The sequence below is a fragment of the Oncorhynchus nerka genome, linkage group LG9b (genome assembly GCF_034236695.1).
Source record: "Oncorhynchus nerka isolate Pitt River linkage group LG9b, Oner_Uvic_2.0, whole genome shotgun sequence".
Taxonomy (NCBI): domain Eukaryota; kingdom Metazoa; phylum Chordata; class Actinopteri; order Salmoniformes; family Salmonidae; genus Oncorhynchus; species Oncorhynchus nerka.
In genome coordinates, this window is record NC_088424.1 from 30113766 (window position 1) to 30138965 (window position 25200).

The 25200-nt window shown below is 40.3% G+C and overlaps 1 protein-coding gene and 1 long non-coding RNA gene across 2 annotated transcripts in view; both read right to left on the reverse strand.

Moving 5' to 3' along the window:
* LOC115114577 (corticotropin-releasing factor receptor 2-like) overlaps nucleotides 1–25200 on the reverse strand; it is a 71943-nt gene that overhangs the window by 37447 nt on the left and 9296 nt on the right. The gene's annotated exons all lie outside the window — the stretch shown is intronic.
* Nucleotides 19622–21172, reverse strand: LOC135565696 (uncharacterized). Its single transcript, XR_010461799.1, has 2 exons — nucleotides 21113–21172; nucleotides 19622–20877 (listed from the first exon to the last, which is right to left on the reverse strand). It is a non-coding gene; the product is annotated as an uncharacterized LOC135565696 (long non-coding RNA).

Consider the following 25200-nt stretch of genomic DNA (forward strand, 5'->3'; position numbering starts at 1 on the left):
ATCCGACTTCAACTGTATATCTTACAGTGAAATGCTTACTTATGAGCCCCAAACCAACAATGCAGTTAAAAATATATATATGAATGAGAATAAAAAATTAAAGTAACAAGTAATTAAAGAGCAGCAGTAAAATAACAATAGCAAGACATTATACAGAGGGGTACTGGTACAGAGTCAATGTGCGGGGGCACCGGTTAGTCGGGTAATTGAGGTAATATGTACATGTAGGTAGAGTTATTAAAGTGGCTAATGTTGTGGAAATAATCAGAATTTGTTGGTAACATATGTAAGATGTTTTATATTCATCATATGTTTGTAAGTTACTTCTCATCAAGAATGTTATTTTTGTATAATACTGTGGCAGGGTTGCAGTATCTGTTCTATGTCAAGACTAAGTTGCATGGGCCACAGAGAGGGGAGAGGTCAAGGGATCATCAAGCGTGTATCTCTTGGCTCCACAATGTCTGTGTGCCAGTCAGTGTGTCTCTGTGATCCTGTAAAGATATGATGGATTTGATATATGCCTGTTGATATGGAGGATTGGTTTATGGTTCTGGGTTTGAGTAAGGAGACAAAGCTGAACGATTTATTATGTCTATGCTGTCTGACTATGTGTGTTTTTTGCTATTAAAGGATCGCAGTTGCAATGCAGGGGAGGCTCTCAGAGAATTCACTGAGAGACACTGAATTACCTGAGAGTCACAGGATTGTGATAGAGCTCATATAATTAAAGATGGACTTTGATAACTAACTCTGACTTGTGTGTGTGGTTTGCTCCCATGATTTGGTAAATAGAGGAAATTTCCACGACACTATGCATATATAATAACAACAGAGAGTAGCAGCGGTGTAAAAACAGGGGGGTGCAATGCAAATAGTCTGGGCACCCACTTGATTAGATGTTCAGGAGTCTTATGGATCCTGTACCGCTTGCTGTGCGATAGCAGAGAGAACAGTCTATGACTAGGGTGGCTGGAGTCTTTGACAATTTTTAGGGCCTTCCTCTGACAACGCCTGGTGTAGAGGTCCTGGATGACAGGAAGCTTGGCCCTAGTGATGTACTGGGCAGTACGCACTACCCTCTGTAGTGCCTTGTGGTCGGAGGCTGAGCAGTTGCCATACCAGGCAGTGACGCGACCAGTCAGGATGCTCTCGATGGTGCAGCTGTAGAACCTTTTGAGGATCTGAGGACCCATGCCAAATCTTTTCAGTCTCCTGAGGGGGAATAGGTTTTGTCGTGCCCTCTTCACAACTGTCTTGGTGTACTTGGACAATGTTAGTTTGTTGGTGATGTAGACACCAAGGAACTTGAGGCTCTCAACCTGCTCCACTACAGCCCCGTCGATACCACGTGGGGACGGCCCTTCAGGAAGTCCAGGATCCAGTTGCAGAGGGAGGTGTTTAGTCCCAGGGTCCTTAGCTTAGTGATGAGCTTTGAGGGCACTATGGTGTTGAACGCTGAGCTGTAGTCAATGAATAGCATTCTCACATAGGTGTTCCTTTTGTCCAGGTGGGAAAGGGCAGTGTGTAGTGGAATAGAGATTGCATCATCTGTGGATCTGTTAGGGAAGTATGCAAATTGGAGTGGGTCTAGGGATTCTGGGATAATCTAATCAAATCAAATGTATTTATATAGCCCTTCGTACATCAGCTTATATCTCAAAGTACTGTACAGAAACCCATCCTAAAACCCCAAACAGCAAGTAATGCAGGTGTAGAAGCAATGCAGGTGTTGGTGTTGGTGTGAGCCATCTCTGGGTGAGCGTTTTCCTGTTTGCTTATGGCGGAATACAGCTCATTGAGTGCGGTCTTAGTGACAGCATCAGTCTGTGGTGGTATGTAGACAGCTATGAAAAATACAGATGAAAACTCTCTAGGTGGATAGTGTGGTCTACAGCTTATAGTGAGATACTCTAGGCGAGCAAAACCTTGAGATTTCCTTAGATATCGTGCGCAAGCTGTTATTTACAAAATACATAGTCCGCCGCCCCTTGTCTTACCAGACGCTGCTGTTCTATCCTGCCGATACAGTGTATAACCAGCCAGCTGTATGTTGATAATGTCGCCGTTCAGCCACGACTCCGTGAAGCATAAGATATTACAGTTTTGAATGTTTCGTTTGTAGTTTCACAGTTGTATTTTCCAAAGATTGCATGTTTGCTAGCAGAATGGAAGGCAGTTGGGGTTTATTCCATCACCTACGAATTCTCAGAAGGCAGCCCACCCTCTGGCCCCTTTTTCTCTGCCTTCTCTTCACGTAAATGACAAGGATCTGGGCCTGTTCCCGGGAAAGCAGTATGTCATTCACGACGGGCTCGTCAGACTCGTTAAAGGAAAAAAGGATTCTGCCAGTTCGTGGTGAGTAATCGCAGTTCTGATGTCCAGAAGTTATTTTCGGTCTTACGAGACGGTAGCAGCAACATTATGTACAAAATATGTTTGTTTTTTTAAGTTACAAACAACGCAAAGAAACAAACAAAAAAACACAATTGGTTAGTAACACGTAAAACGTCAGCCTTCTTCTCTGGCGCCATCTTGCTGTACAGTATAACAACAAAATCTTAGTCTGAAATAGGTTCTTATAGTAGTGTTTTGAATAGGTCAGTTGTCACTAAGTTAGATGAATTTGATGGGTGTCTGTATGCAGTTTCATTTTGAGCAGGGAGTACATGATTTTGATTGCTGTGTTTCATTTTTAAAGATGTCTGTAGGGTTTGGGGAAATCGGCTTACTGTTTTGTGCTTAGAGTTTTGCATACCAGAATACCAGTTTCAGCAAAGGTGTGTTAACAATTAGGAAAAACTGTAACGTTGTCCATCTATAACAGTGTTTTTGTTTAAAATCTATGAATTATTTTAGATGAATGGCTATAAATCGATGTGCTACCGTGATGAAACCACTCTCTCCTGTTGCGTAAAGATGGAATGATTACAGGCACGTGCTTGTCCGTGGCTGTGACATAGGGTTCAGCCAGGACTTCAGACAGTCAGAAGAGAAAATGAAATGGTAGGGGGGACATCCCAGCTGCAAGTGCTTTCAGATTTCACATCCTACATCACACGGGCTCAGAAAAAAAGACTACTGTGGCCGTAGGAACCAGGGCTATTGCTCAATGCAAGCCATTTCAGTGTCCACAGATCAATTTATATACAAGTCGGAACCGGTACCAGAACCACGCAGGTCCTGTAAAAACAGGGGACTTTACATCTAATATACACATTAACACCATTAAATGGACAGTATAATTAATTGGAGGAGAGCTGAGCGGCTATGCTTAACATCTGTCTCCAACTGTAAGATGGCAGATGGATTCTACTTCCACACATGCCTCTGAGGCTCAGGCCAAACACTTGGAGTCGCTGCATGTTGATCCACATGCAACACCGACATAAAGATCTATGGAAATGACTTGGACTACCGATTACGGTATATAAATCAGGTTATTTTCATTCTCATCTTGCAGTAGTGGATTTATAATTAATGAACATATCATGATAAATTAGAGGTTGATTTGAGGTGCTAAGTACAGTCTACCTCCTGTAGAGAGGCGGCTGGGGGACAATCCAACAATCACTCAGGCTAGGCTGGCTGGGTGGCTGACCCCCTGTAGATTTATGTGAGGGAAATAACATGGAATAAAAAAAAGGAAACAAATATAAATGCATATTTCACATCCCTTCAATATATCAGTCATCTCTGATGGTTTGTAACTTTGTGTATGGGACGAGGGTCATGTTTTGAAAGCAGAAAAACCTCTCCCAGATGGAAATGTGAATTGCAATTGAACTTGGGGCTAAGGTAAGATCTCTGAGTCAACACTGTCATTTTGACAGATTATATTGCAGAGGACAAGGAACTCATCTGTAAGCATTAGGGCTGTGCATCTTTCCCTCTCAAGACGATTCGATCCATATCTAGATTCATTGGCGCCGATACGATACAGGAACAATACGTTTTAGTTTGAAGCGATTCGGTTTGATTAGAGAAACAAACCGATGCGATTTGGTTCAATGCACTAACATTTACGGCATAAAAATATTAATTTTCCATTCTAAACCTGCTGCTGATGGAGCTCACGAGCTGGGCCTCTGAGCTGGATCTGTCTGCGTTGACCTGTGTGTGTATGTAAATTATGTAAATGATGTATAGTGTATGTAGGCACCTGAGCTGAGCCATAAGATAAACATCTCCCACCCCATTATCAGTTAGGTGGGGCATTGTTTGCTTTTTGACCCCACTCCCCCCCCCCCCCCATACACACACATGCACACACTTTTGATCTGAAATCACCATTAAACACTAATTAATTTATCATTTTTGAAGATTAAAGGTGTTAGAGCTACTAATGTATCAATATGTATCTTTAAAAATGAACTAGGACATAGCCAATGTTATATAGTACAACTTTGGATTTGACCCCCGTCTCATCATTGAATGATTTAGAACATTTGGAAGTTAACAGCCTCAAAGTGAGCTTCCCTTATTCTCCTGCTTCAACCATGTAGTGTGGATAGCAAAAGTGATTGTCCTCATTATGAAATTGCCAACTTTACCCTGTATATCTCAAATATATATATATACTGACTGTTTCAAGCAAAACTACCAAAACTATTGCTGATGGTGAACCTGAACAATCAAAATCAAATCTAATGTCCCGATCAGCATCTCATTGGTCAGTACACGAAGCTGTGCCCAGAGCTCAGTTTAGCTAGGCTACTGATATTGCCTATTGTTGTTCGGCATGCAAAATTACTTGTAGATCATTGACTGTCAACACAATGACATGTTTAGTTCCACACTGAAGCAGAGGTTGCAGTTTTTCGGAAGGTAGAAATACATTTATTTGAGCTAAATAAATGTGTGACCCGGCGATTCGTAGCATTTAAATTGCTTTTCCTGAACGTTGCATGCTTCATTTGGATTGGTTTGGGATCACGTGGACCGATGAACTCATATTTTAAACATTTGAACCAGAGACTGATGCATGTTGGTGAATCATTACATGTCTAGTAAGAAAACATGTATTACTATGGGTTGAAGATTATCACAAATAAATAGCCTAAATCCCTAGTCATTTAGATTCCAGGAACAGTTGGTTGGATGAATATGGCATTTGGAGACATTGTTTCTCTCTGTTGTCAGGTTCAATTTACATGAACAGTGGCATTTAAGCCAGCGGGGTACCGTTTCTGAAAAGTAAGAAGTGCATATGAGTACACCTCTTTTTTTTTTACCTACTTTTCTTTTGTGAACAGTGTAAGGCTCCTGGGGGTGTCATAAACATGCTAATCCCTCCCTGTGGAAGTCGACAAGAAGGAATTTGGGAGTTTACAAACTGGTGTGGAGTGAGATTATTGTTCTGCTGACAAAATACCAAATCTCTCTTTGGTTAAACAAAAGAGGACAGGGACTGAAGATTTCACTATGGGGATGAAAATGAACTTTCTACTGCAAATTCACTCACACTCTACAGGTGGGAACAATAAAATACATTAATACAATTTTTGTACTTCTCAGACCATCAATAACCGACAGATCAGTCAGGATAGCTAAACAGCATGCTATCACTCAGTTAACACAGCAAACAGTCACGTTATGTGTAGTATTGTGCTATCCAATTGGTAGTTAGTCTTGTCTCATCGCTGCAACTCCCGTACGGACTCGGGAGAGGCGAAGGTCGAGAGCCATACGTCCTCCGAAACCAAGCCGCACTGCTTCTTGACACAATGCCCTCTTAACCCGGAAGCCAGCCACACCAATGTGTCAGAGGAAACACTGTACACCTGGCAACTGTGTCAGCGTGCATGCGCCTGGCCTGTCACAGGAGTCGCTAGAGCGCAATGAGACAAGGACATCCCTGCCAGCCAACCCCTAACCCGGACGACGCTGGGCCAATTGTGCGCTGCCCCATGGGTCTCCAGGTCGAGGCCAGCTGCAACAGAGCCTGGACTCAAACCAGGATCTCTAGTCGCACAGCTAGCAACTGCAATGCAGTGCCTTAGACCACCGCGCCACCCTGGAGGCCTCAACTTCAGTTTTTAGACAGATGGTCTGATATTCTTCTCAAGAATTCTCTGGTACAATATGGAATTCATGGTTGACTCAATGATGGCAAGTTGGCCCGGAACCGAGGTAGCAAAGCAGCCCCAAACCACAATGCCACTGCCTCTATGCTTTACAGTTGGTGTGAGGTTCTTCTGTACAAAGGCAGTGTTTTATTTTTGCCAAACATGGAGTCTAGCATTGCAGCCAAACAACTCCACCTTTGATTCATCTGCCCAGAGCACGTTGTTCTTGACCCAGGAGCTGTCCAGCAAACATCAGTCATGTCTTCATTTTTCTTTTTTGAGAGCCATATGGTTTAAGACCACACCAGACCAATTTTGAATCTTTATGGAAGGCTAACCCCTCCCCCAAGTTACTCTCTAATACTTTTCTAATAATTTGAACTTGTTTTGGTGCACCTGATTCTAATTTTAGCCATTTTAGGTGATGGTAAAGGTAAGGGTGTACTAACTGTTTCTTCATAAGGAAATTGCATTTTTGTTCATTTTAATTGCATAACATTTTCAAAGTAAAAAAAAAATGTTGGGGTGTTTTTTTTAATTGGGCTATCATTATCAATGAATGTGGTTGGAATTTAGCTCAAATATCCATGTGTCCAAATATATTTTAAAAATATAAGAAAATAAAAAAATACCACTTTCCAGGGGGTGTACTTACTTTTTCACATGACAGTGTATGCACAGACAACATGCTACTCTTCATACAGTTGTAACAACAATGGGCTCACAGCATGGACAACACAGCCCATCACAGCAGGAAGATACTGTATTTAACACCTAGGCTTACATGCTGAATAGTGCTGTAAAATAAATGTACACATGGCTACTTTGAAGAATCTCAAATATAAAATATATTTTGATTTGGTTAACACTTTTTTGGTTAGCCAGGTGCTAAAATAGTGGGGCTTTCAAGACAACTGGGAACTCGGGAAAAAACGAGGTCAAATCATGAGGTTAGTGAAATTCAGGTCAGAAAGTTTCCAACTTGGAGCAGAGAACACATCATTTTGTTAGACTCAAAATAGGTCAAAATTCTACAAAGATCCAGCAAAAGAAAGGACCATATGCATGTCAGGTAAAATAACAGCGCAATGTTTATCTCCCAGAACAAATTAGCTAGCAACAGCAAGTTAGCTAAATGTCCACGAATGTTTCGTGTGTGTTTCGACCTGTCCCCAAATTAATATAGTTGGTTCATATTTGGTTTTGATATTTGAACCTGCCTGTCATGAACAATATTTTGTGAACCCACACCCTCAAATGTCCAATATGTTTATCTTTAAATTTATTTGAAAGAAGAAGACAAATCTGATATAGTAATGGTGCTTTCAAGACAACTGGTCATCATGGCGTCAGTGATCTTCAGGTAGAAAAGTCGGAGCTCTAGAAAGATGCCCTAGTTTCTGAAATGGAATTCTGAGTTGGATGACCGTTTACACCCATTTTCTTCTCCAGTTTTCTTGAATGCACTGAAATCGGAAGTCAGAGATTTCCCAGTTCCCAGTTATTTTGAAATCGGCATAAGGGACAAACTGTATACCCTCACAAAATACGTATTGGCCTGACTTGGTGATGAAATAAGATGCAATCACATATCCCTAAAACTGAGAGATAAAGAAAAAAAATCTGTCTTGTGTCCATTGACCCTACAAATTGGTCTCTGGAGAATGTATTGTCATCAAAACACACAGACGTGCACATTCAGTATGAACGCTCCACTTCCAATTCCCCAAGGCACTACTCTCAGTGTAACATGAAAGCACTGTTTGAAAAACTTCAGAATGTCCAAGTGATGCCCCCAAAAAAACAGAGATCATGTGCATTCAACTACATTTCCAGTACCCAGACTCACAACAAAAAGCCTTTCTTTGGTGTGAAGATTTTCAAACAATGAAATACTTTTTGCTCCAAGCCTATACCCAAGGCAGAAATATGTATTTATGTTTGAGGAAGAGCAGGCATTGATTCATTATATTAATGGTGTTTCAATTACCAAACTCTCCTCAACTCGTTTAGAGATAGTTCCTAAAGGACAGACAATAAAGTCAAAGGCACTGTAAAATGTCCAGTGACATCAACACATTTATACCTAAAAAAAATATTAGGCCGCGTTTATATGGTCCCCTATCAAACAGCCAAATGTTTACCACATTCTTCATCTTTGACCCTGGTTGTTGTGATGATTGTCATGGTAACCTGATTGACAGCAAGCTTGTGACAACAAATTGAGTTGCAAAATGCTGTGCTTAAATTGTTCAACATGGTGCTAACTTCTGGCTGCTTTCCTTATGTATGGAACCAGGGACTCATTTTCCCTACCCACAAAAGTGGAGACAAATCAGACCCCAATAATTACAGGGGAATTTCGGAGGTGTGAGACAAGGCTGCAGTTTGAGTCCAAACCTTTTCAACAGGAAAGGTTTGGACTCACACTATTCTGCACAGAAGTAAAATACCTGCTATATGCTGATGGTTTGGTTATTCTATCACCAACCAAATAAGGTCTTCAACAGAACCTTAACATTCTAGAGCAATATTGCCATAATTGGGCCCTGGCAGTACTATATAAAAAAAACAAAAATAATGATTTTCCAGAAAACCCCCAGATGTCAGAAACACAAATCTAAACAAACCTGAACAAAAAACATAATTGAACACACGAAAAATGACTCATACCTTGGTCTGCATCGGGAAACTTTAATATGGTAGTGAATGCACTCAAATAAGCTTGCAGACCATTGTGTGCAATAACAATGAAATTATTCAAAATCAATATCCCAATTGGAATTTGGACCAAAATATTTGACAGAGTAATACTAGCTCTTTACGAAGTTAGGTTTGGGGGCTACTCAATAAACTGAGCCGAGAAAGAGCCCTCTCAGTCAGCTGGTGTTGGACCTAACCAACTAAGCTGCACCAGCACTGCTTCAAAATAAATAATTAAAATAAACAAAATCATGAACCAATCAAAGGAATCATATTTACAACATTGTAAAAATGAAATAAAATCCCAAAGCCGACTAAATTGCTGTCTGGCCCTAAACAGAGAATATGAATTGGCTGATTATCTCTACTCTGTCAGAGATACGAAGCAGATCCTTAGCAAGAACAGGCTGTGACCACTAATTGGCAACAGAAATTGGTAGACATAAAAAGACATGGCTACCCAAAGAGGAGCGTTTATGTGGTCACTACACAACATGGAAGGTAGAAACAGAGATGCACTTTCTACTTCACTGTGATACATATTTCTCACAAAAGATTCATTATTCACAGAAATTACTACATTTATTCCAAATGTTAACTTATTAAACCCAGAGGACAAACAAGAAATACTCATGGGCGAAGGAGTAATGGCTCCTCTTGCAGCCAAATATGTATTTGCCTGAGTGACACTGAATAATAACATCTGCATAGTAAATTATTATGATGTTAACGTTATAATAATTAAGGATGAAGTGTGAATAAATGTATCGTATAGTTTGTGTGTGGCAGGCTTACAATGATGGAGAAAAAAAAAACATTTGAGAGTGCGCTGACCCTGGTGCTAGAGGGTGTACCGGACTATGAAAAGTTTGGGGACCACTGGTCTAGAGAAATAGAAATGTCTGATTCTGTGATGTTTGTGCTGTGATATCCATGAGAAAGAGGTACAAATTTGGCTAAATTACTCATTTCTGGGAAGGTGTTAGAAAGCCCATGTCATGTAATTGTCCATTTGAAACTCAACCTCCAGCAGACAACACCACAATAGACATACTCTATATATAAAAGTATGTGGACACCCCTTCAAATTAGTGGATTCTGCGATTTCAGCCATATCCGTTGCTAACAGGTATATAAAATTGAGCACACCGCCATGAAAACATTGGCAGTAGAATGGCCTTACTGAAGTGACTTTCAACCGTCATAGGATGCCACCTTTCTAACAAGTCAGTTCATCATGCTAGAGCTGCCCTAGTAAGTGGTCGCAATTGTAAATGAGAACTTGTTCTCAACTTGCCTACCTGGTTAAATAAAGGTGAAATAAAAATAAAAGTGCTGCTATTGTAAAGTGGGAAGGTCTAGGAGCAACAACGGCTCAGCCGAGAAGTGGTAGGCCACACAAGCTCACAGCATACAAAGACATTCTAGACGATTCTGTGCATCTAACTTTGTGGCAACAGTTTGGGGAAGGCCCTTTCCTGTTTCAGCATGGCAATGCTACTGAGCACAAAGCGAGGTCCATACAGAAATGGTTTGTCGAGATTGGTGTGGAAGAACTTGACTGGCCAGCACAGAGCCCTGACATCAACCCCATCAAACACCTTTGGGATTAATTGGAACATCAACTGCGAGCTAGGCCTAATCACCCAACATCTGTGCCTGACCTCACTAATGCTCTTGTGGCTGAATGAAAGTAAATCCCCGCAGCAATGTTCCAACATCTAGTGGAAAGCCTTCCCAGAAAAGTATAGGGGACCAACTCCATATTAATGCCCTTGATTTTGGAATGAGATGTTCGATGAGCAGGTGTCCTTATACCTTTGGTCATGTAGTGTACTTTCAACCATACTGTCGATTTTGGAACTCCAATTTAATTATTCCAAAAACAACAACTTCTTTTCACAAATGGCCCTTAAAAAGGGCCTGTTTTGTGCGACGGCCACTGAAAGGGACAAACCGTGAGAACCTGGAGAAGGGTGTTGGGGAAAACGCTTTCCTTAATTCACAGCTGTGTCTTTGAAGCTTCCCCTTCATGCTCCCAAAGCATATTAAAAAAGATTAGTACACTTGGACAAGGATTCAAACGTCATCATCTGCTTTGTCTAAAGCTTCCACCTCGGGGAAGCAAACAAGGGTTGGCTACAGCTGAGATTATGTCCATATCTGGGTCAGACTTTTTAGAAGGTTCACCAGGCCTCAAGCTACCATTCAAAACTTGAGATGTTCCAAGTTAACAACAGTTACAACAGAAATAAACAGCTTCTACCATAACTTTCGAAATTCAATTATCTTCAAATAATATTCTCACTTTTGCACCTATAGCTGCTAAGATTCTGTGCCATCTATTCACCAGAGCATTCACTTGAGAAATACCTGCTTGCCCCCCCCCGATTCTCTTTGTAAATTTTACTTTTACTTTGTAATTTACTTATTATTTGTGTAGTCTCTTTGTCAAATTCTTTCATTTATACTCCAAGAGCAATTTGAATCAGTGGTGGATTACTTTATTATGAACAAGATGTTAATGAACTGAATAAATCATGTCCTCAAAGTATCACCAGGATCCATTGAAGCCTCAGAGTCAGAGAGCAGCAGTCTCAGAGAAGCCTCCACACTTTCACATACATCTAAGACAGTAGTCAAAGACATGGAAAGCTGGAAGGCACAGAAGGTCAAAATTCAATAATGTGAAACACAATTGTTTGAAAACATTACCTGACAGGTAATATTTAATTTAATTCATAAGATTGAAATGCCCTTTGAGAACAATGCAGCAAAGGAGGCCAAATCCTCATACTAAACTTAGTTTAATTGTCCTGTACTGTACGGTTGAACTTATCAAGATAAACCCTGTCAGGCTTCTTAAACTAGCAGATCGATTTGGAGAATGGAGATGGCACATGTCCCTTTAAACAATAATTATGTTGGCATTACTTTACTCACCAGTAGATTTAGAAACTAAAAATAAGTGACACCAGCTGTTATGAGGACAGTAGGGTAGTCTCTTTCTGCCATGTGTACTGAAAACACTAAGGGCCCTGTGCAAAAACTGCCCCTATAGCCTATCAGAGGGCAAGGTGGAGCTATTAGCTTATTGCTCAAACCTATCAAATCCTCTCAGATATCCGAAACTGTCGAGGGTCTCTAGGGGTTAGGGATTCTTTTTCTGAACAGGGCCTACATATGTTACTGAATTCTACCCAAACTAAACAATAGTTGATTTTGTTACAACCTCTAATTCAAGGAAACAGGCAGACAACAGATTTTTTTTTAAAACACCAATAGCTGGCATGATCAACATTATCACCACATCATCCTAAAACAATGTAGAAAACAGTAAAAATTCAGAAAAACCCTTGAATTAGTAGGTGTGTCCAAACTTTTGACTGGTACTGTGTAATATGACAGTTCATTCCTCCAGGAGTAATAATATTATTTGGGAGATCTTCATGTTTGCTGAGTACTGGAGGAGGATATACATCTCATGAGCCTCTGGAGTCCTGATTCTATATGGAGAATAGTCAGCACTCACCATGTCAGTGTCCAGTTTTGAAGTGGAGGGTGACTGGCAGTGTACAGGGAGAATGTGGCATTGTTTAAAAATCAGTGTTTACTTTTAAAGTGCAGTGAAACTGTGGCAGTGTTCAGTATTCAGCATGGGGAGACTGGTGCTGATTAGACAGCCAATCCCTTAGGGTCGATTGTGTGACCAATGAAGCCAGTGAAGTGTTCACAAAACATCCTGACCAGGATTTATTCACTGACAAGTGGAGGTAGAGAGAGAGAGAGAGAGAGAGAGAGAGAGAGAGAGAGAGAGAGAGAGAGAGAGAGAGAGAGAGAGAGAGAGGAGTAATGTTCAAGTGCTGTCCAATTAAGTGTCAAATTAAAGTAACTAATTTGCTCAAGTGGCAAAAGATTACTCAGCCACCCAAGTGAGAAATGCCTTTTTGGTACCTAAGAGGTATAATGGTTCAATGTCACAGCATTGGGTTTACATGAATTCACATTCATTCAAATGTAATGCATGGTAGACTATATACAGTGCATTCGGAAAGTATTCAGACCCCTTGACTTTTTCCACATCTTGATACGTTACAGCCTTATGCTCATCAATCTACACACAACACCCCATAATGACAAAGTGAAAACAGGTTTGCAGAAATTTTGTACATTTATTAAAAATAAAAATCGGATTCATTATTTAAATATTCAGACCCTTTATTATGAGATTCGAAATTGAGCTCAGGTGCAAACTGTTTTTAATGTAATTTAACTAAGCAAGTCAGTTAATTAAGAAGAACCAATTCTTATTTACAATGACGACCTACCAAAAGGCAAAAGTCATCCTGTGGGGATGGGAGCTGGGATAAAAATATATATATATATATATATGACAAAACACACATCACGACAAGAGAGACACCACAATGCTACATTAAGAGAGACCTTAGACAACAACATAGCAAGGCAGCAACACATGACAACACAGCATGGTAGCAACACAACATGACAACAACATGGTAGCAACACAACATGGCGGTGGCATAACATGGTAGCAGCACAAATCATGGTACAAACATTATTGGGAACAGACAACAGCACAAAGGGCAAGAAGGTAGAGGCAACAATACATCACGCGAAGCAGCCACAACTGTCAGTAAGAGTGTCCATCTTTGAATGAAGAGATGGAGAAAAACCTGTCCAGTTAGTGTGTTTTTTGCAGCTCGGTCCAGTCGCTAGCTGCAGTGAACTGAAAAGAGGAGCAACCCAGGGATATGTGTGCTTTGGGGACCTTTAACAGAATGTGACTGGCAGAACAGGTGTTGTATGTGGAGGATGAGGGCTGCAGTAGGTATCTCAGATAGAGGGGAGTGGGGACTAAGAGGGTTTTATAAATAAGCATCAACCAGTTGGTCTTGAGATGGGTATACAGAGATGACCAGTTTACAGAGGAGTATAGAGTGCGGTGATGTGCCCTATAAGGAGCATTGTTGAGCAAAGTACAGTGAATGGAGAAAAGTACGGAGCAAAGTACAGAGAGATCCTTGGTGAAAATCTGCTTCAGAGAACGCTTCAACCTCAGATAAGGGCGAAGGTTCACTTTCTAACAGGACAACAACACTAAGCACACAGCCAAGACAATGCAGGAGTGGCTTTGGGATACGTCTCTGAATGTCCTTGAGTGGCCCAGCCAGAGCCCGGACTTGAACCCGATCGAACATCTCTGGAGAGACATGTAAATAGCTGTGCAGCGATGCTCCTCATCCAACCTGACAGAGCTTGAGAGGATCTGCAGAGAAGAATGGGAGAAACTCCCCAAATACAGGTGTGCCAAGCTTGTAGCATCATACCCAAGAAGATTCTAGGCTGTATCACTGCCAAAGGTCTTTCAACAAAGTACTGAGTGAAGGGTCTGAATACTTATGTAAATGTGATATTTCCGTTTTTTTACATTTGCAAAAATTTGCAAAGATTTCTAAAAACCATTTTTTTGCTTTGTCATTGTGGGGTATTGATGAGGGGGGGGGATCAATTTTATACATTTTAGAATAAGACTGTAACATAACAAAATGTGAAAAAAGTCAAGGGGTCTGAATACTTTCCGAATGCACTTTCCGAATTCCAATCAGTTTCATGAGGACACAAGTGTCCATCACATTGGTGATCTACCAATTGATACAAATTATTATCGTAATTGACTTGAATATTTGGCATACCAGGATATTATTAAAAATGTAAAATACATCATTACAGCAGAGTATCGTAATATTATTTTAGCTGATTTTTATATCTATATGTTGACAGCAGGTATCGACTCTAAAGGTTTTTTTTTTTTAATAGGTAGCGAAAATGATCTGTTCCTGCACCAAAACTCTGTTCTCCTTTTTCTTTTCAAATGGCAAGGAAACATGTTTTCAGAACTTTTATTTTCATGACTGAGCAAAATTGTTTGGACCATCAAAACGGAATGAAATTGCAGTATCAAATCCCAAATCATCACCTACGGTTTGTGATAATATCGTATTGTGTGGTCCTACTGCAGTCAACTCTTTCCAACACATTACGTGAAAAAGCTTGACATTCTATTATTGTAATATCACCAACTATTTAGTATGTTAAAGACCAGCTTGCTTTCCGCTGCTCCAGCTTGCTTTCCGTTGGATCGTCAAGCCACGGCTAATCCCTGTGGTGGGACTCTGTTTTCTATCTCTCTGATTTAGTGAAAGTGACAAGTGCTATCCCCACAATACTGCAAAAAATGTGTTGTTCTCTCTAGACCTGCGGGGCAGGCAGGTGTCAGTGCTTTGTTCCAGCTGACTCTTAATTGCCAGCGGTTGAAACAATCAGTAGCACTTGATTGGTGTGATATTGGATTTGCTCTTTAAGAAGCTATAAAACTATAAACACTATAAGCCAGACTCGTTGCTTTACTGGACACAGGGTCATGCAGAATGATGGGTTGACAGTGGAAAGGAAAAATTATTCAGTCTGACTAATCAGAGTTACACACTCCAATTTTGATTTAACTGAATTGGACGAGCACTTGAGGCAACAGAGAAGTGGCTTGAAATTAGATGAGGCTCCTGAGGGACGTCACACAATTGTGACACCAAAGTGTTAATATACAGTATTTGTCTCTCTAGAGGTCTTGGGAAGATCCAGTGACCTAGAGGCTGGCCAGTTATTGAATGACACGGTTATGACATCGAAGGGACAGACAATGATGGACCTCCTTCCATACAGCCTGGTAAAGCATGTTTTAAATAAACCATTGAATTAGATGAACACTCATACAAAAAAAGGCACACAGAGGAGGTTTAAAAATGTATAAACCTCTTAAAGAGCCACTCCGTTGACATTAACATTTAGACGTTTTGAAAGGAAAGGAAATAATCAATTTACTGTGCGGCACCCTATCTGAGAGGGTCCGTTGCCGTTTGAAACCTCTGATTTCTGTTCAATTGATTCCAAAACCAACTAATGTAACCATGGCATGTGGCCCACTAAACTGTTCATTTTAGTGCACTGTCAGCCAACTAGGTGAAACTTGAGAGACTTGACAGTCACAGTGGTATCTTTAGAACCGCAAAGTCAAAATACTGAGACTATGAGTCCAGGCATACAGTATCTTCAACCCTCCCAGTAACAATTCAGTGACCTGAATTTGAACCCTTATTCTAATATGCAGGCCTACAACTGCATGTCCAATATTGTTCATTGTACTGTAATCCCAAGGAGACAATCATTCAGTGAATAGAAATCATTCTGACTATCATACAGATGTAGGATCTTAATTTGAGCCAGTTTGCTACAGCAGGAAAATTATCCTGTAGCAAAAGGAAAAGTTCATTATTAAGTGGATTATAATTAATGGACATTTTTGTAAAGGTTGGTTAGATTTTTTGTAAGGGAAAATCAAGTCAGTGGAAATTACAATCTTCAGAATCATTTTTAAACCTCAAAAACACTACACGTTTTAAATATCCTACATTGTAAGAAAGTTCTCCTGCAACAGGGTGATCGAATTAAGATCCTACATCTGTAGGAAAGATTTGTGTCTAAAGAGTCACCTGTCACAGAATATGTTGCTTTTACGTAAAATGCAATTTTACATAATCTTGGCCTAAGGTTGTACAGCTTTAGAAGGGTCTTAATAAGGTGAATTCACATAAGAGTGTGGAAGTTGTTCTTGATCTGCATGACAAAGTCTCCTGAAATAACAGAAATACTAAGCATAAATTAGCAGTCACAAAGTTATGTTAAAGTGAAAATGTACAGATCCAAAGTCTATAGGTAAGGCATATCAAAATAACTATATTGTACGTCCTTATCATGGATTATAGATAGCGGTATTTATGTTCAATGTTGTGTCATATTAGATGTACTGCTGTAAGCGGTGATGTAATAGTAAAAAAGAAAGATTGGTGGGTAAATGCTGACCACCGTTCGTGTTGTGTAAAGTAACGCTGTCACGACTTCCGCCCTCTCCTTTTGGACGGTGTTCGGCGGTCCATGTCACCGACCTTCTAGCAATCACTGATCCATTTTTCATTTTCCATTGGTTTTGTCTTGTCTTCGTTCACACCTGGTTCCAATCCCATCAATTACATGTTGTGTATTTAACCCTCTGTTTCCCCTCATGTTCTTGTCGGAGATTGTTTGATTGTATGTTTTGTGCAAGTCATGTGTCGGTGTGCGACGGGTTTTGTACCCACTTTTATTATTTTTGTATATATTTTTGTTTGTTTTATGAGCACTTATTAAACGACTCTGTTTATACTAAGTTCGTTCTCCTGCGCTTGACTTCCCTGCCACCAACACGCACCCATTACAAACGCTCTCTATATTAATTTTTTATATTTTTTTCTGCAAAAGGTGGATTTGCATTTGCCCTCCACTACACTTCTGGTGTAATACTCTAGGGTGTATTCCAGAGAAGTAAGTGGTTGTAGATACTGGAAAGAGGTATGACCCCTGTATGAAAAATTGTATGACACCATGTGGTCAGGATAACCACATTATGGCAGCTTAGTTGGCTCAGGGCCCATATGACCCTGTGCTGTAACATCCTGCTGGGTTCACTGAGTATAACGGCCTGTCTAGCACGCTTAACATGAATCTGTGAAATACATTGATCCACACATGCTGATTTTGTTCCCCATCGTCTCTGAGCTTGACTGTCTGTATTGCTAGGACTCTCAAGATACACTAAATGACCAAAAGTATGTGGACACCTGCTCTCTGAACATCTCATTACAAAATGCATAGTCACTTTAACCCTACCTTCCCCTAATTACCTTGACTAACCTGTACCCCCACACATTGACTCGGTACCCTTTATATAGCCTCGCTATTGGTATTCTATTGTGTTACATTTTATTTTTTACTTTAGTTTATTTAGTCAATATTTTCTTAACTCTGTTTCTTGAACTGCATTGTTGGTTAAGGGCTTGCAAATAAGCATTTCACGGTAATGCCTGTTGTATTCAGAATATGTGACAAATGCAATTTGATTTGAATTTGATTTGAAATCATGGGCATTAATATGGAGTTGTTCCTCCTTTGCTGCCATAACAGCCTCCACTCTTCTGGGAAGGCTTTCCACTAGATGATGGAACATTACTGTGGGGACTTGCTTCCATTCAGCCACAAGAGCATTGAGGAGGTCGGGAACTGATGTTGGGCGATTAGGCTTGGCTCGCAGTCGGTGTTCCAATTCATCTCAAAGGTGTTCGATGGGGTTGAGGTCAGGGCTCTGTGCAGGCCAGTCAAGTTCTTCCTTTCTGTATGGACCTAGCTTTGTACATGGGGGCATTGTCATTCTGAAACAGGAAAGGGCCTTCCCCAAACTGTTGCCACAAAGTTGGAAGCACAGAACCGTCTAGAATGTCATTGTATGCTGTAGCATTAAGATTTCTCGTCACTGAAACTAAGAGGCCTAGCCCGAACCATGAAAAACAGCCCCAGACCATTATTCCTCCTCCACCAAACGTTATAGTTGGTACTATGCATATGGGCAGGTAGTGTTCTCCTAGCATCTGCCAAACCCAGATTCATCCTTCGGACTACCAGAGGATGAAGCGTGATTCATCACTCCAGAGAACGTGTTCCACTGCTCCAGAGTCCATTGGCGGTGAGATTTACACCACTCCAGCCGATGCTTGGCATTGCGCATAGTGATCTCACACCTCAATCACACCGACAGCGTCATTGCATTTTGGTACACCAGGAATTCATTCATTTCCAATGGAACACTGCATTTGCATTGGAGCATTGCATTGCGTTGCAGAGGCAGAGGCAGTTGCAGTGCGCTTTGTGTGATGCATACTTTGGATTTATCGAATGTATGCCCCAAACTGTATGTGTAAATGGCTTGATAGAAATGATAGCAGTTGAATGTTGAAGTTTTGTTGCACACATATCCAGATTATGGTCCGTAACATTTTGCGCAATGACGCTGTCGGTGTGATCAATGCGTTAGGCTTGTGTGCGGCTGCTCGGGCCATGGAAACCCATTTAATGAAGCTCCCGATTAACAGTTATTGTGCTGAAGTTGCTTCCAGAGGCAGTTTGGAACTCAGTAGTGAGTGTTGCAACCAAGGACAGACGATTTTTACGTGCTACAGCACTCAACACTGAGCTCTTCAGTAAGGCCATTCTACTGCCAATGTTTGTCTATGGAGATTGCATCGCTGTGTGCTCCATTATACACCTGTCAGCAACCAGAATCCACTAATTTGAAGAGGTGTCCACATACTTTTGTATATATAGTGTATATAAAAGAGCGGGACTGTAATATTACACGCCTGCTGCAAAGATTCGTTGAGCATACTGAATTTCTTGTCTTTGAGTTTCTTGTCTTTAAAGGTGCACTATGCCGAATTCGCTCTGCCATTTCCTGGTTGCTAAATTTCTTATAGTTCACCTAATATCAGTTTAGTGTAGAGAATCATTGTACCATCTTAAAACGCTGTGAAATATTTTTTCCATTGCCAACGATATTGTATTGTTTGAAGCTGGTATACAAAACTGCAAGTAAAAGATGCAAAAATGAAATTTAACCCATTTAATCCCTAATTTTTCCCAGACAAGAAAATTACTAACCCTTTGAAATAATCAATAATTATTTGGGGGAATTTTCCATGGAAATGTAGGTGAAAAGGTGTGTTTTATGGTCGGTCACAATTGGTGGGATAATGTAATGTATACTGAATTAACATATTTCTCCTACGCAGTCATCAAAATTCTTATCCCAGCCCAGTTATTAACACATTTAAAACTCTGTCACTGGTAGTCTCCAGCATTGTCACTAGAATGCCCCATCACAAAGACAAAAAACAACAACCATCAACAAATTTCAACATTGTTACTTTATTGTAACATGCATTGTTGCTTTAGTGCAACATGTATTGAAACATTAATATTGTAACTTTATTGGAACATTGTCATTATGACATTTCAGTGCAACATTCACTAACAACTGTATAGCAGTCGTGTGATTAATTCACATTGAACATTTAGGATAGAGGTAGCCTGTAGAATATGCATTCAAGTAGAGGCCTACACGGAACAAAATAAAACAATATATATATATACACACATCATACATACATACAGTACATGCATACATACACATATATATATTTATATATATATATACGTATATATATATATATATACTGTATATATATTAGTTTGTTCATCACTTTGTTCATCACTCTTTTGAACTGTGATCAGTCACACCTACTGTCATACAGGGTCTTGAATCAATTGACCTTCAATTGACCAGTAATTTTGATTGTCTTTTTCACTTTTTCTTTGACTTTTCTTCCTAGAGTCCGTTGTACTGCTTCTCCTCACCCTTTATTGACTTTTCTATTTTTCTTGTATTGGCTTTTTCAGTCCTTTTTCATTCACTCTTATCTCCTTTTCTGCTGTCCGTGGTATATCTTGAATCACTCAATGTGCAGTGGCGCTTTGCATTTCTCACATGCATAGGTAGTGCGTTTGTCACAATGACGACATCTCTGGAACCGGTGCATTGTGTTGATTGGCCAGTGAGAAGCTTTGTCATATCTTGCCTGATCTTCAACAGTAGCAGCCATTAGAGATGTCCTTCTGTGGCTCAGTGGTTTCGTGACAAACCTTTGCATATTTGGGCTGTATACTATGTGTTTTGAAATCACGTAGGTGCCAGGCCTCTTCGATTGTTTGAACACTTGATCTTTATTTTTGACCACCTGCAGCTTTACCCTTGGCTCTTCTGGCTGGCCCCTATGGCGGGTAGAGGCCCTTGGCTCTTCTGACTGGACCCTCTGGCGGGTGAGGCCCTTGGCTCTTCATTATCAACAATGGAGGGGGTAGGTCATCATCACTGATAACGTTGTTCCTGTCATGATCTGTTTGCATAGGTTTGGTTCAGCATATGCATTCAACAGTCTGGCTGGCTAATGGCCTGTCTCCCCCTCATAGACCATATCTGACCTATTGCTATCACAATCACTGAGGACAGCATCTCTCATTTTGAGGGATAACTGCAATGTTGCATGCCTTGACTGGGCGGTCACCTAGATCTAACATATCCAGAAGTTGACTCAAAGTGAAACTAAAAGAAAGAACAGAGTAGAAAGTTAGGTAGAACAATAACTATGTATGTGTACACCTAGATGCAATGTGTTATTCCGCAGTTCACTATTGTTGCCGTCAACAAGTTTACTCATTCTGTGACCACACTGAACAAAGTTGAGTAATTGAAAATGCATATATCAATACAAGACAACTTATATATGATATGTACCAAAAATATTTGTCCTATCTTTATGTTAACATACTTTACTAACCTTTTGTTTAGGAGCTTTGATGCGGCCATCCTCTTCTCATGGTGCAACCAGGAAGTAAACAGCTCTGGTAATGTGACAATTTACACTAAACATGTGACACATGACACATGTGACACTGCACCTTTATTATTTCAATATTTGCTGGAAACGCATTGATACATCATTCAGTAAAAAAAATGGAGCCTTATAACTGAAAGTTTTGTACGGTCACTATTGTGACTGATGGGATTAAATAGGTTAAGACTGGGAAGCTAGGAAATAGTGCACACATTGAACAGATCTACCACTTCTTACACTTGCTTTCAATGAGATTGACAGATCTATAACTTCAATTTCTATATGAATTTGTTTGGGTTGCCCAAAAAGTTACATATAGCAGCTTTAAAGGCTGTGATGCTGGTGTAAAGGATGTCACGTTGCTTGCGTAGCCAGTACCACTTCCTCCTGATTCAATTGACACAGAGGCACAACCCCAGGACCTCTGTCTTGCAAGCACACGTGACCACCCTCCTGAAGCGTTTTATCAGTCGACACCATGCGAAAAGTGGGGACGCTTCAGGCTGAGGAGTACATTTCATACACCCCTATGTCCTTCACTGGCTGTTTTTTTTTTCATTAAAAAAAAGTCCTAACACACCACATCTCTCCCTGCCCAGAAGCTTTTAACAGCCTAACAAATGTTAAGACATTAACTCTTTCAATATTACCAGAGATTTCATGTAAAATTTGACTAGTATTTTACATTTTGCAGAGTTTGCTGCTTTTTCGAACATAACATTTTTAAATATGCCCTGAAGAACTGTGGAAGAAACACTTCTTATCCAGACCACTGGGATTCCACACATATATTCCTCATAACTAAACATAACTCATAATATCTCAGTGATGAGCAAAAGATCTATTGATTATCCTTACTGACATGTTCAGGTCATTACATGGTGTAAATGAGTGAATTACATTATACTGCCTGTTTTTCAAAGCATTGAAAATAGGAACTTTTAAAAATATTTATGGCAAAGTTGGTAGCACAATTATTCCAATCCATTTACAGCAGATTAATGTGTTGTCCTACCTAACTGCTACTTTTTAAACCATTCATATGAAACCAAGCTTTCAGCAAACGCAATGTCCCTATTATGCTTATCTAAAGTACCTTATATGTGAACGCTATGGGAGTGAACAATGTGCTGCCTTGGATGTTGGCGTATTGAAACTCAGTTGGCACTGAGCAGATATAATGCAAATGATGCAAGCAACACTGCACAAACGTACAACAATAACAAACAGTTTATTCCACGGACTTGAGATGTTTCTGACCATCGATTTGTCATTTTAGCTGGTCTCTTGTTTCCTTGTTGTTCATTTAGCTGCTTTAGCAATTGTTTCATTGCTAACCAGTGTCTTGTCCCTTTAACTTGGCCTAACATTATTGTGCTGGATTTGACATCCAGCCTTTTAGGGTACAATATACAGTACATGAGAGTGCATGGGAAGTCTGTGTTCATAGTTTACCCAGAGAAGGATTGGGATGATTAGATTGTTTGGAAAAACCTATGATTGAACACAGTGTTCTAAAACGAGAGTTAATATACAGTTAATAAGCACTTTATAATTGAACACAAACAGGGTTTGAACGTTCACACAACCTTGTTTGAACCCATAACACGGTTACGAAGTGGTAGTGTGATCATAACAACATACAGGAACTCAAGTCCTTCTGTTCACCTGACTTAGAATTCCTCACAATCAAATGTCAACCGAATTATCTACCAAGACAATTCTCTTTGATTATAATCACAGTCGTGCATATCCCCCCCAAGCAGACACATCGACGGCCCTGAAAGAACTTCATTTGACTCTATGTAAACTGGAAACCACATATCCTGAGGCTGCATTCATTGTAGCTGGGGATTTTAACAAGGCTAATCTGAAAACAAGACTCCCTAAATTCTATCAGCATATCGATTGTGCTACCAGGGCTGGTAAAACCCTGGATCATTGTTATTCTAACTTCCGCGATGCATATAAGGCCCTCCTGCCCTCCTTTCAGAAATTTTGTTGCTTCCAGCCTATAGACAGAAACTAAAACAGGAAGCTCCTGTCCCCATCGCGGACCAGGATGTCTTGCTCCCAGACAGACAAAACAACTTCTTTGCTCGCTTTGAGGACAATACAGTGCCACTGACACAGCCCGCTACCAAAACCTGCGAACTCTCCTTCACTGCAGCCAACGTGAGTAAAACATTTAAACGTGTTAACCCTCGCAAAGCTGCAGGCACAGACGGCATCCCTAGCCGCATCCTCAGAGCATGCGCAGACCAGCTGGCTGGTGTGTTTACGGACATATTCAATCAATCCTTATCCCAAAGCTAGGGTAACTGAGCTAAACGACTACCGCCCCGTAGCACTCACTTCCGTCATTTAAGAGACTAGTCAATGACCATATCACCTCCACCCTACCTGACACCCTAGACCCACTCCAATTTGCTTACCACCCCAATAGGTCCACAGACGAAGCAATCGCAACCACACTGCACACTGCCCTAACCCATCTGGACAAGAGGAATACCTATGTGAGAATGATGTTCATTGACTACAGCTCAGCATTTAATAGGACTGTTTTGGGTTTTGCCACGTTTGTTATTTTGTATTTGTGTAGTGTTCACGTTATCGTCTTTTATTAAACATGTTGAACACGAACTACGCTGCATTTTGGTCCTCCTCTCCTTCGACGGAAGAAAGCCGTTACACACTGCCTGTTCACCCCGCTATCATCCAGAAGGCGAGGTCAGTACAGGTGCATCAAAGCAGTGACCGAGAGACTGAAAAACAGCTTCTATCTCAAGGCCATCAGACTGTTAAACAGCCACCACTAACATTGAGTGGCTGCTGCCATACATGTACAACATGTATCACTAGCCACTTTAAACAATGCCACTTAATATAATGTTTACATACCTTACATTACTCATCTCATATGTATATACAGTACTCGATACCATCTACTGCATCTTGCCTATGCCGTTCGGTACCATCACTCATTCATATATCTTTATGTACATATTCTTCATCCCCTTACACTTTTGTGTATAAGGTAGCTGTTGTGAAATTGTTAGGTTAGATTACTCGTTGGTTATTACTGCATTGTCGGAACTAGAAGCACAAGCATTTCGCTACACTCGCATTAACATCTGCTAACCATGTGTATGTGACCAATAACATTTGATTTGATTTAGTGTGGACATAGGGCTTCTGTTAAATCACAGTTGAATGTGAGAGGCAAACTCATTGTCTGTGTATATCCTGAAATGATCAAATCAGTCAACCTATCCCGCTATCATAGCCAACATATTGAATTTCTATATCAGTGCCAATTACTAACAAAAAGCTAAACATTTCACTTTGGATCAGTTTAATACCCTGTATTTTGCTTTATGCTAAATGGCCGACTGGATTCAAACCTCTGTCTCCTGTGTGAACCTGCTGGGCTAAAGCTTAGGCATTAGATTGCTGAGCTAGCACAAGATCTACTGGACAATTAATTGTATGTTAAAATTTCTCAAAAGAGTTGGCTGGTCAACCATCATCTGTGATCTATTGTTTTCATATTGACACCTGTTAGTATTCATTAATCAGAGGTTGTTATTGTATAATCTCATCAACTACTTTCCTGGATGCTGACAATGATGCATTGGGTGACACAGGTGTTTCTCTATATTATCAATCAGCAGGGTGTTGCTGCTCACCAATGTGGTCTAATTCATCTGGAGAGGTATGGTGATGAAGAGTGAGTGAGTCCACCAACATCACAGGGAAGGACACAAGGCCAAAACAGACAGGAGAGATAGTGTGTCTTATTTTGACATTGATGATAATGTGTCATAACAGAATGGTTCTTACATAACTGGACAAATTGCTTACAAACAGTGTTCCATATTCGAAAAAATGTTCTTCGCTCAAATAAAAATGTATTGTATCATCACACATCTTGGTAGAAGAAACACATTTCAGCTAATATTTGAGAGCAAGTGGCTGCAAACACTGCATTAATTAATAATTTATTCGAGTTTAAAAATGGCACTTGAGTC